General features: G+C 52.0%; 1 long non-coding RNA gene across 1 annotated transcript; it reads left to right on the forward strand.

Moving 5' to 3' along the window:
- The first annotated feature begins 519 nt into the window (after nucleotides 1–519).
- On the forward strand, nucleotides 520–3,792 carry LOC140700769 (uncharacterized). Its single transcript, XR_012079412.1, has 2 exons — nucleotides 520–609; nucleotides 3,465–3,792. It is a non-coding gene; the product is annotated as an uncharacterized lncRNA (long non-coding RNA).
- Nucleotides 3,793–10,846: the final 7,054 nt, after the last annotated feature.

Consider the following 10,846-nt stretch of genomic DNA (forward strand, 5'->3'; position numbering starts at 1 on the left):
CCTCCTGCAGAAGGAGGGAAGGCTAGAGGCTGACGCTGTGATGGGCGAAGTCACAGCCGTCACTCCTGTGGGCCAGGACAGGGGGGTCTGTCCTGGATGTTGGGTCATTTTTGTGGTCTGAAGAATATTCGTGTTTTGTCTGCGCCCGGACGTGGGTCTAGAGTGGTCTTGTTTCGTCTTGTCCACCAGAGTCACAGAGTGGCCGTAAGGGACAACGGTGCTGCTCTGTGACGTTGTGGACGTCCCCAGGAGACCCACAGGACGGAGCGGAGGGGGCCGGGCAGCTCCCGCTCCGGGGTGGCAGGGCGGGCGTTCCTCGTCCAGGCTCCCACTCCTGAGGGTCTCCGGGCAGGGATGCGAAGTGCTTGTCTCCGTGCACAGCAGCCTGTGGGGAGAGCACAGGTGGAGGGACCTGGTGGAAGGCGACAGGGAGCCCAGGGCAGACCCCGGGGACCACAGGCACAGTGCCATCAGGAAGATAAGCCAGCGAGAAACAGCTACTGAGAGAGCCACTGAGACTGGGTGACAAGGTCCAGGTCCTGCGTCCTCAGGTCATGACATGTCAGTGGAGGAGGCAGAGTCCCCACGAGGAACCATCTGGGTGGAAAGGTAGGACCGGAAGTGTGAGGAGTGTGGGAGCTGGATCGTGGGTGTGGGGTTGATGCGTGGAACTCACAGTGGTCATTCCCGATGCCACCAAAGTCGAACAACTCAGTGTCCCCATCAGTTCTCTCAGGGTGAGGAGGTCCGACTCTGGTCTGCCCCCTACTTGCTGGAAAATCTACATTGTGTCCCCGGAAATGTGCAAGGCTCTGAACTGCTAGTAGGGACTCAGACTAAAGTAAGTGAGGGATCCTATCCAGAAGTTTCTATCCAGATCTGAGCTTCTCAGCAGAGCCTCAGAAGTGCACCTGCTTCAGGGGCGATGACACTCCCCTCCTGACAGGGGCCCCTCATCCGCCCTGTCTGTGTTCTGACTGCTGTGAGCCCTGTCACTGCCCTGGGAAGAGGGTCTCCGCTCACTCTCTGTGCAGGGGAGGGTCTCGAGGCTCGGTGCTGAGCTCACCAGGCTCCGGAGCTCAGAGCTCACGGGTGACCACCGGCAGATCCCGGGCTCCAGCCCAGACTCTCCTTCCAGTGTCCGCTCCCACACTGACCACTTGCCCAGCTCCCGGGGACAGGGCAGCGGGCAGGGTGCCCTGGGCAGCTTAGAGGTTGGGCTGGAAGGAAAGCTGTGTGAGGCCCCACTGTGACCCACATCTTTGGTCACACAGTCAGTGAGCGTCCAGGAGTCTGATCGCGGTTTCCTCTCACTGCGCTTGGAAGTCAGTCCCTTTCACGGGTTTCCCGTTGCTGGCAGGCACCAGAATGCTTGTTGCAAATGCAGGTTCCCTGGACCACTTGTGGAAACGTTCCAGAAGCAGTTTCTTTTTTTTAGTAAACCTTTACGGATGGAGACCACACAGACAGACACACACTGATGCTTTTGCATCACCTGATGCAGGATTACAAAGCAAACACAGCCCTGAAACCTCCACCAAGTCCACCCACAAAACAGTACCTGCTGCCTCCCCCACCCCCACCCCCACTCTCCATCACTGTCTCCACCCTCCTCCGCAAAGATAACCGCCACCTGCTGCTGAAGCACACACTGGTCTGGCCTGGTTGTGACCTTCATATGAGGGGAAACATACAGGCTGTTTTATTTTATTTCTGGGATCTTGTGCTGAATATGATGGGTGGTGGGTTCATTCTTATTTCCATGTTTCAGATCCTTTTCCTTGGTTAGTAGTGCTCACCTGTGTGCCTGCACCACTGTTCAGTATGTCCTTCTGTTGCTGGATCCCTGGGTTGTTTCCCGATTTGCCCTGTGGGTTTTTTGCTGCTATGAGCATTCTTGCTTACAGGCCACGTTTCCACACGTAAATCCTGGGAGTGGAATTGCTGAGCCATAGGTAGGGTAGGTACTTGCACACCCAGCTTAAGCAGAAAGAGCCAAATGATTTCCAAGGGGTCTGAACCAATGTCCTGTCTCATTTTTCTTTATGTCCACTGTCTTCACCTGATACATTATGTTTGTACTGGTCAGATGTTAGGAAAAGTGTTAAAACTTTTTTCTACCCTGAATATATGCACAAGACTTGCACTTTTGGTTTCCATCTGCACTGCTCTAGGAGACCAGAAACTTGGTTGTGGTCACTGCAGTTTCCCTAAACATCATGGACACTTAGTAGCTATCTGATGCTGATGTGAACATACATAAATACAGGAGAAGTTGTCCATGAGAGTACAGTATATATTTTACAAAAATGCTTAAATTAAGCCATTCACAGAAATTATTGGTGGCATTGGTAGACTTCTTTTTTGGTCCTTTATAAATATTACCAATATATTTTACTTAAAAAATATATATTTCCTATTATAGAAGGACTTTATGACAATAAAGGATGCCATTTAATATAATGGTAAGTGGAGGGAACCGGGTTAAGGAACTGTATGTAAAATATACTGCCACTTATGCTAAATAATCTGTCACATGAAAACATGTAAAGATGTGGATATAGGAACATTTCTGATAGCACACAGCTGAGAACGTGAATCCTGATGATGTATCAAAGTGGTAGGATTATGGCTGATTTTCCCCCCGTTGATCTTCCAATACGTTTTTGCATCTTTCTTCTCCTGTCGTCAAATAAAATACTACTACAAATAATATTAATCCTAACAGTGCAGTAATGGCACTCAGAAAGGGAGTGCTGCGTGTGATTGTACGCACTTTGCACACATTCTCACCTGAAATATTCACTGAACTTCTGGTTATTGGGCCAGAGACACTCTCCGTGTCAACACGATTACTGTCCTCCACTCACAACCGGCAACGACTTTCAGGGGGCGGAGGAGCCCCTGCCCCTCTTCCCGGGGTGTAAGGCAGCTGAGCCTGGTCCCAGTCGTGTTACTGCGTGTGAAAGGGTCCTAGTAAATCCTCGCTCCCAGCCGGGAACGCCCAGCCCCGTGCGCAGCGGCCTTGTTCCCTCTCAGTAACTTCATTTACTTAACAGCCCGCAGGCCGCCCGCCGCCGGGGGCAACCGCCGCGCAGGGACGGGCGATCCCGCAGCCTCCCGGGCACCGTGCCGGCCGAGCTTGATTTCTCCGCCGGACCCCGCGGGGCCCTCCCCGTGGGTCCCCCTGCAGTGGCAGTGATGACGCTGGTTAGATGCCAACCAGAGATCTGTCCTGCCCCCTCTTCCGACCGCACTTCTCTTCCGGGGGACTCCCTCCCCGACGTCCCTGCAGGGGCGGGGCCCTTGGGGAGCCCCAGCGCCCCCTGCCAGCCCCTCGCACTGACTCCTGAATCTGGTGGTCCTTGTTACCCTTTCTCACCTGTGAGACTGGAAGTTCTGTGACAGCTTTTTCCTTGGCCACAGTGTCTTGTTAAAATTTTATGCTTATCTTCTTTTTTTAGTGGAGGTACCAAGGATTGAACCCAGGACGTCGTGCATGCTAAGCACGTGCTGTACCACTGGGCTGTCCCTGTCCTTCCCCCGGGCACCGTACAACCACCAGCTTGGAAATTATGCTCAACAAAGTATTTGACAAAGAAATTCACTCAAAATGAAAAAGATACCTGCACCCCAATGTTCACAGCAGCACTATTTACAATAGTCAAGACATGGAAACAACCTAAATGTCCATCAACAGAAGACCTGAGAAAGAAGTTGTGGTATGTTTATACAATGGAATACTACTCAGCCATAAAAAGATTAAAATAATGCCGTTTGCAGCAACATGAATGGAGCTTAAGATTGTCATTCTAAGTAAAATAAGCCAGAAAAAGAAAAATACAGGATATCACTCATAAGTATAAATCTAAAAAAAAAGAAGAAAAAGAAAAGAGAACATTAATGATCTTATCTACCAAAGAAACAGACTCACAGACATAGAAAACAATCCTGTGGCTTTGTGGTTACCGGGGAATGGGGCAGGAAAGGATAAATTTGGGTGTTTGAGATTTGCAAATGATAAGCACTATATATAAAAATGAATAAAATAACAAATTTCTTCTCTATAGCACAGGGAACTATATTCAGTATATTGTAATAACCATTAATGAAAAATAATATAAAAATGAATACATGCATATATGCATGACTGGGAGGTTATACTGTACACCAGAAATTGACACACTGTAACTGCCTATACTTCATTTAATAAAGAGAGAGAGAGATCAAATGGTAAGATCAGGAGGGAGCTTGGCTGAGAAGTCCAACTACCTGGGGGCCGTGGCAACTCCTTTCCATGGGGTCCAGAGTGTGGGGAGAAGTAATTCAGGAGTCAGAGGTTTCCCCTCAAAGGCCTGTGTGCTTTGGCAAACTGAGAAGTTATGGTGACATTATTTTCCCCGAAACGAGGGCACCGAGATTTACTCTCCTGAAACCAGTATGTGAGCCGAGGGACAGCTGGCTGGGGGCCGTGAGAGGAATTTTGGGTTTGGACCCTGAGAACAGTGGGAGCTAGTGGCGGATTTCAGGCAGAGGGACCCCGAGAGCAGCAGGGACTTTTGAACAGCTCTCCAGGCTGCACCCTAAACTTGGTGGATAAGAGGTGGATACAGCAGCCAGTGGATACAGACTGGGCGGCAGGAGGCTCCCGCTGGCCCCATGGTGCTCTGAGGCCTCCTGGTGGACGAGATGGGAAGTGCACTCAGGAGGTCAGTAAAGGGTGGAGAGGGACCCCAAGGCAAGAGCTTCAGCCAGGTAGGTGACAGCTCGGGACCAGGGCAGAACTGAGGGGAAGTGAGGGCAGTCTGAGCACAAGGCGTGTCTGGTCCTCGAAGAAACAGAAGGACCTAGTTTGCACTTGGATTTACTGAGGCTGAAGCTCCAAACACGGACTCCAGACCCTTTAAGAGAGAGACGGCGGCGGCTGAAGTCTTCAGAGTGGCTGACACCTGAGCGTCCGCGAGCTCTCTGACGTGCCATCCCTCCTGGTTTTACTCTAAAAATAACTCCTTTTTCACATATCCAATTTTCATTCAGAGAATCTCGCCTCTCAGTGCTCCTCCTGTCAGAAAAAAGCAGAAACAGCCTCTTTTAACCCAGGATCCTCCCCTGCTGTGTGACCTACCCGTGTCATCTGCTGCGGCCTCCTGCGGGCGGAATCACCCAGCAGGGCGGGGACTGCGTGTCTGCTCTGGACGCGCCCTGCAGGCAAGTGCAGCCGCCGCCCTACTCTGCTTGCCCCTGGGAGTCTCTCAGAGAAATTAGCAAGAGGGAAGCAGGGAATGGGGGCCGCAGCGCCCCCTCGCTGGAGGAACCTAAAGGAAACGGAAGCCCCGCGGAGGCTCAGAACCCCGCTTATAAAGCAGCTTCGACAAACAGGTCATTTGTAGACCAGAGAGAGGAGCTGGGAACAGATTTAGGCTTTCAAGGGAGGCGGGATGCGGGATGCGGGAAATTCAATCCATGGAGGAGAATTAATGGAGGAAGGTTTGTTTGCAGCTTCCTCTGGCGCCCTCCCTGGGCTGACAAGGGTCTGTGTCCACTAAGAGGAGAATTTGTATCCCACCGCTAGGCAGAGAAGGGGAGGGTTTGCGGGTTTGCTGCTTCTTAATTGCCTTCAACTCAAAATAATTTTTGTGTCAAAAAGGCATATTCTGGGGTGACATATTCTAGTTTCCTTGAAATGCAACTTCCAGATGAATGGTTCTCAAAGGTTGGGATGCACCAGGGTCACCGGTAGGCTGTCTGTAACAGTGGTTTCTGGGCTCCGTCCCCCACCCCGTGAATTTCTGAGTCAGTAGTTTCGAGGTGGGGCCCAGGAACCTGTATTTCAATAAATGTCTACGTGGTCCTGACGCTGCTGGTCTGGAGAGCGTGCTTGGAGACCCCTGTGCAGACCCCTTCTTGCAGAGGTGTCCTCCCTGGCCCTCTCCACACCTCCCCCTCCCACTCCCTAAAAGTCTTCTTAATAATGTCCTCAGAGACCCAGATGTCCACACCCACAGAAGAGTTGTCTCAGTTCCTGTTGTAATGCTGCTTCCTGGTCTGGGCAATGTTGGGAGAATGTTCTGTGAGGCAGAGGCACTGGCTGCCATTTGGTCCTGCACGCTTTTTCCAAGGATGCTTCCTGAGGAGGTGCTTCAGAAGCTGGAGAGAGAGTCACCCTGCAGAGCAGAGGGAGGTGTGACCGCTGTACATCATGTTGAAGGCGACTCCTCCCTTTGGGGCAGAGGCTGGGCAGGTTTGCCCACAGCGCAGTGAGGATCTGGCTGTCCTGGGCTGGGAGTTCCCGTCTGTGCTGCAAATCCCCTGTGTGCACCGTGCCCATCTAGGCTCACCCCACGGATGGAAGGACCCCGGGTACTGAGACTAACATAGAGCTCATGCCGCGACTGTGCCACGAGTAAGAAAGTGCTTTGTGTCTTCAGCCAGCATCCATCATACAGGGGCAGGCTAACTTGTTAGCTCAGAAGTAAGGTAAATATCAGATCCTTCATGGTTCTTAACACGTACACCCTGACTTGTTTTACATCACACATTAAAAGCGTTTATTCCACCAGATCCTAATTTTTCAATATCCTTCATCTATAAAGGCCCACAGGGTGTCATGGAGAAAATGTAGGTTCTCGGTCTGGTCTTGGGAGAGAACAAGATGGGACTGAAGGCTCTTGTATCTCACAGCAGGGAAGAGCTCAAAGACTAGTGAGGACTGGCCAGGAGGATGCAGAGGCAGCACAGAGAGTGCAGCTGGCTCCATGTGAGGCTCTCTGGACCTCAGCAAGGAGAATGATGGGTATACACGTTGGAGAGAAAGAGAATTCATGAGTCAAGGGAGTGCCTTTAAAAACACAGAAGGGGACGTCAGGAAGGGAAAGGTCTTCTTTAGGGAAGATGCCAGCAGTGAAGCATAAGGGTGCAGAATTAGAGAACCTCCATCTGCCCCCCAACACCATCACTGAGCCTGCTGAGTCCATCACTGGTGGTTAAAGCCTTCGGGGGCGCTGATCCACTGACCTAATGCTGATATTTACAGAATAACTGTTGTTCCTGATACTGATTTGTGCCAGATAACATCCATCCTCACCTACTGCTAATCACATCGCAGTGACTTCTGTCTTATCCCATTGGGCAGAGAACCGAGATCGCCCCAAAGCTCAGGCTCGGGCTGCTTCCCCTGTGCAGGGCGTGTCTCTCCTCCTGCCGTCTGATAAACGCTCCTTGCATGGAAATGTTACGAATCACAATTTTTTTCTTTCTGGACTTTTGGGAGAGTATTCTCAAATCGGGAATTAGCTGGTCACGGGGAATAAAATGTATTTTGGCTCTCTCGTGTCCTCGCCTGGTGACCAGGGAAAGAGGGAACGGTGGTCTTGCCAAAAAGGCTGCAGCCTCGTGCAGCTTATTCGCTGCGTCAGATGCCTGCCCAAGGACACGGTCACTGAGAAGTTTGTCATTCGAAACACAGTAGAGGCTGCAGCCATCGGGGACATTTCTGAAGCAAGTATCTCCACGGCTACGTGCCTCCCAAGCTGTCTGTGGAACTGCATTACTATGTGAGCTGTGCCACGCAAAGCAAGGTGGTCAGGAGTCCTTCTTGTGAAGCCCAGAAGGGCCGAACACCCCCACCCAGATTTAGACCTGCAGATGCCGCCCCACGGCCTCCACCAGAGCCCATGTAAGGAACTAAGTCCTTAATGACTGAAGAAATCCTGTTCTCTGCAAAACAAAACAATAAAATGGAAATTATACTTTTAAAAAAGTATTTTGAAATACTCAAGTATTTTGAAAGAGACGGGCTGTTGTGGCCCCAGTAGGGTAACACTGCATCCTGTTGGCCCCGCGGACGTCACCACTCTAACCCTCCCTTTCCACTGCTGTCTGTGGGAGGCAAGTCCTCCCACAGTAGAGAATTCTTGTGAAGTTTTCACGGGATGTTTGAGTAAAGCACGGAGCACGTGGTCTAACCTGGTAAAGCACTCAGTAGACAGCACCTCTGATTTGGAACTGAGAGGGCGAAAGGACACTGGAGGAAACGCCGACCTCGCAGAAAGACTGTCCTTCTTCAAGAAACTTTCTCTTCCCACCGTGAATGCAACACTTTCCATTCAGGCTTCTGCTCATAGTGAAATATGTGTGTGGATGTGGAACAGTTTCTGAGACCCTGAGTTCAGTGAACAGAAGGGGCTGGGCTGGGGTTGGAGGACACCTGTCCTCAGCCGTGGTTTAAAAGAGGGAACGGCCGCCTCCTGTGTGTGCGCAGGCCGCTCCCGGCTGACCAGGAGCTGGGAACGCTCCGCCCCGTGGTCCTGGACACGCGCTGCTGTGGCCGCAGGGGCTGAACCGCCCAGTGTTATTTTTGATCCAATCATGTGGGTTTGGTTGTTCAGACATTTTCCAGCAGATGGTGCCAGACATTTTCCATGCAGGATCTGCAGGAGGGGGGCAATCTGTGTTCCTGATGAGAAGCAAAGCCTCATCCTCTCTCCTGACCCGAAGGTCGTCCACACTGAAATGGGGCAAGGAGGCAAATATGCCCTGCTTTCCTATGTCTCTGCTCCCTGGATGGTCACAGGCCCAGCTGGGACGACACTCAGGTCCCTGGTTCCAGGACTCTAACGATGAAGTGAGTGAGAGAGCTCTGGAGGCTGGCTGGGTGGGGGACTAGGTGATAAGCCGATCAGGGGATGATTGGGTCTATGAAGAAGATGCGGGCAAAGCACAGGACTGAGGGTCAAGACCTGGCAGCCATTCCCCTCTGCTGTCAACTGAGAAGAGCCGTCTGTGTCTGAGAGACCCCGGATCTCCTGACCCATCAGAATGGTTTGAAAATAGACCCGCTCCCAAAGTCCAGATCCAGGTACAGCCCTAAACAAGTGACTGCTGCACCTCCCTTACTGCACCCCGCGGGGCAGCCAGCTCCCCCTGACCCTCTACAAAGGGGACAGGCCTGGAAAGGACCCTCCTGACAGGAGTTGTTAAGGGAAACCAGGTCATGTTGGCAAATTCTGGGGGACTGGAGAGGGGGCGGGCAGCCTCCAGACTGAAGAGAAGTGGGGCGGAGTCAGACCTGGACTTGCTCCCAGGGACTGAAAGCCTCTCCAGCAGCTATGGAGATCTAGACCCTCCAGCGGTCCTTTCATATGAATGGGAGAAAAATGGATCCATCTGTTGAAAACATTTTAACCTACAGAAAGTGTAAAATCAACCTTTCCAAGGTCAATTTGACCCTAGATACTGAAACTTGAGTTCCCAGTCTTCTCACCTCAAAAGACAGAAAAGGCATTACAGTGGAAACGGTGAAACCACGCTGTCCTTACAACCTCACAAGGTTACCTGTGTACCAGCTGCCCTGAGTCTTCAGAGGGTTGGCACCATTAGTTGGAGGAGGAGGCAGTGGTGAAGGCGCCGTGGTGTCTGTAGGGGTCTGTCCCCTGGGATGCTATGGCTCTGCCGTCCCCCAAAGGGGAAGCTGACAAATCCTTCTCTGGTCTTAACCCCTGTGTTGCACCGCATACACCAAAGTCCAGGGGGACTGGCACTTTCCAAAGTATGAGTTGGGAGAGGTTTCATTTTGCACTTTGAATAACAGCTCTCATATCAGAGCAAAAATACTTACACCAATACTTTTCGAGAAAAAGGCAGGGCTTATTTCTCTACCAGACCCACCTGGGTGACATTTGCCGGTTGGTACTTTTTCCCTGTGGTTCATGAGAACGTTGTGCAAATTAATACAATTAATAACTGTGGGATAATATCATCTCAAGAATTAGATGGTGTTTGGGTTTTGGTTGTGTATTTGTTTTAACTTGTTTAGAAACAATTGTATTTTCACAGGAAGCTGCGAAGCTAGTGCAGGTGTTCTGTTATTTGCAGTCATTTTCTGTCTGTTCTCACTAACTATGTTACTTACCAGGATTATTGTACGGAAAAGTTGCAGGAAACAAATGCAAACTGCTTTGGCAGTTCCAAAACAAGATATATCAAAATTAAAGGTTTTTCCCACCAAACAATGTGTTTTCGATTTTCATCAAGGCGCTGGAATTCTAATCCCTGCTGCGCTGAGGCCGCGGGGCGCGCCAGGAACAGAGTGGGCAGACGCTCAGAGGCCACCGCCCTCCAGGCACTGCTGCCCTCTGGCCCCCGGGTTCCTGCCTCACTCCGGGCTTCTCCTGGGTGCGCGTCCCCTCCCAAGGGGTCCCTCCCGGCGGCGCCCTCGGCTCTGGGAGACAGTCACGCCGGGAACCTGAACCTTGGGCAGCGGCACAACTTCTCGGGGGCGCGGACTTCGCACAGTTTGTCTTCCGTGTGTCAGGCAGGTCCGGAGCTGGGCTCTGTACGCTGCCCTGTCCGCGGTCGGGGTTCAGCGGTCCTGGAATAGGGAACCGCTCTTCGTGAGGGTGCAGGGGGCTGGATGGACTCACCCAGACCCCGGACCCTGAGAGGGGCGGCTGCCCCTCCGCGTGCACGCGCAGCTGGAGATCGGGAAGGGCGGGGGAGTCACACCTCCCTGGGGAGGAAATGGACAGACTCACAGCGCCTTTCAGAGTTCATTTCCCCCATCGGAGAAGATTAAAGTTAAGTGGCGTTGAAAGGATCATGGGAGGATCTCAAATCTGCAACTGGGATCCCGTTATCACCGGGACAGCGGCCGCCCATCAGCTTGGCCTCATCCCAGGCTGGGTCCTCCCCCCACCCCCACCCAACTCTGAGCAGCACCTCTAAACACTCTCATCCAATCCACTCTCCGGGGGAGGAGCCACAGCCTTTAGGGCGGGACCCCAATAGCTCCACCCTCCTGGTGATTATATATGCCTGGGTCACAACCGGCCCACACCATTTGGTGGGA

The sequence above is a fragment of the Vicugna pacos genome, chromosome 2, assembly GCF_048564905.1.
Source record: "Vicugna pacos chromosome 2, VicPac4, whole genome shotgun sequence".
NCBI classification, from domain to species: Eukaryota; Metazoa; Chordata; class Mammalia; order Artiodactyla; family Camelidae; genus Vicugna; species Vicugna pacos.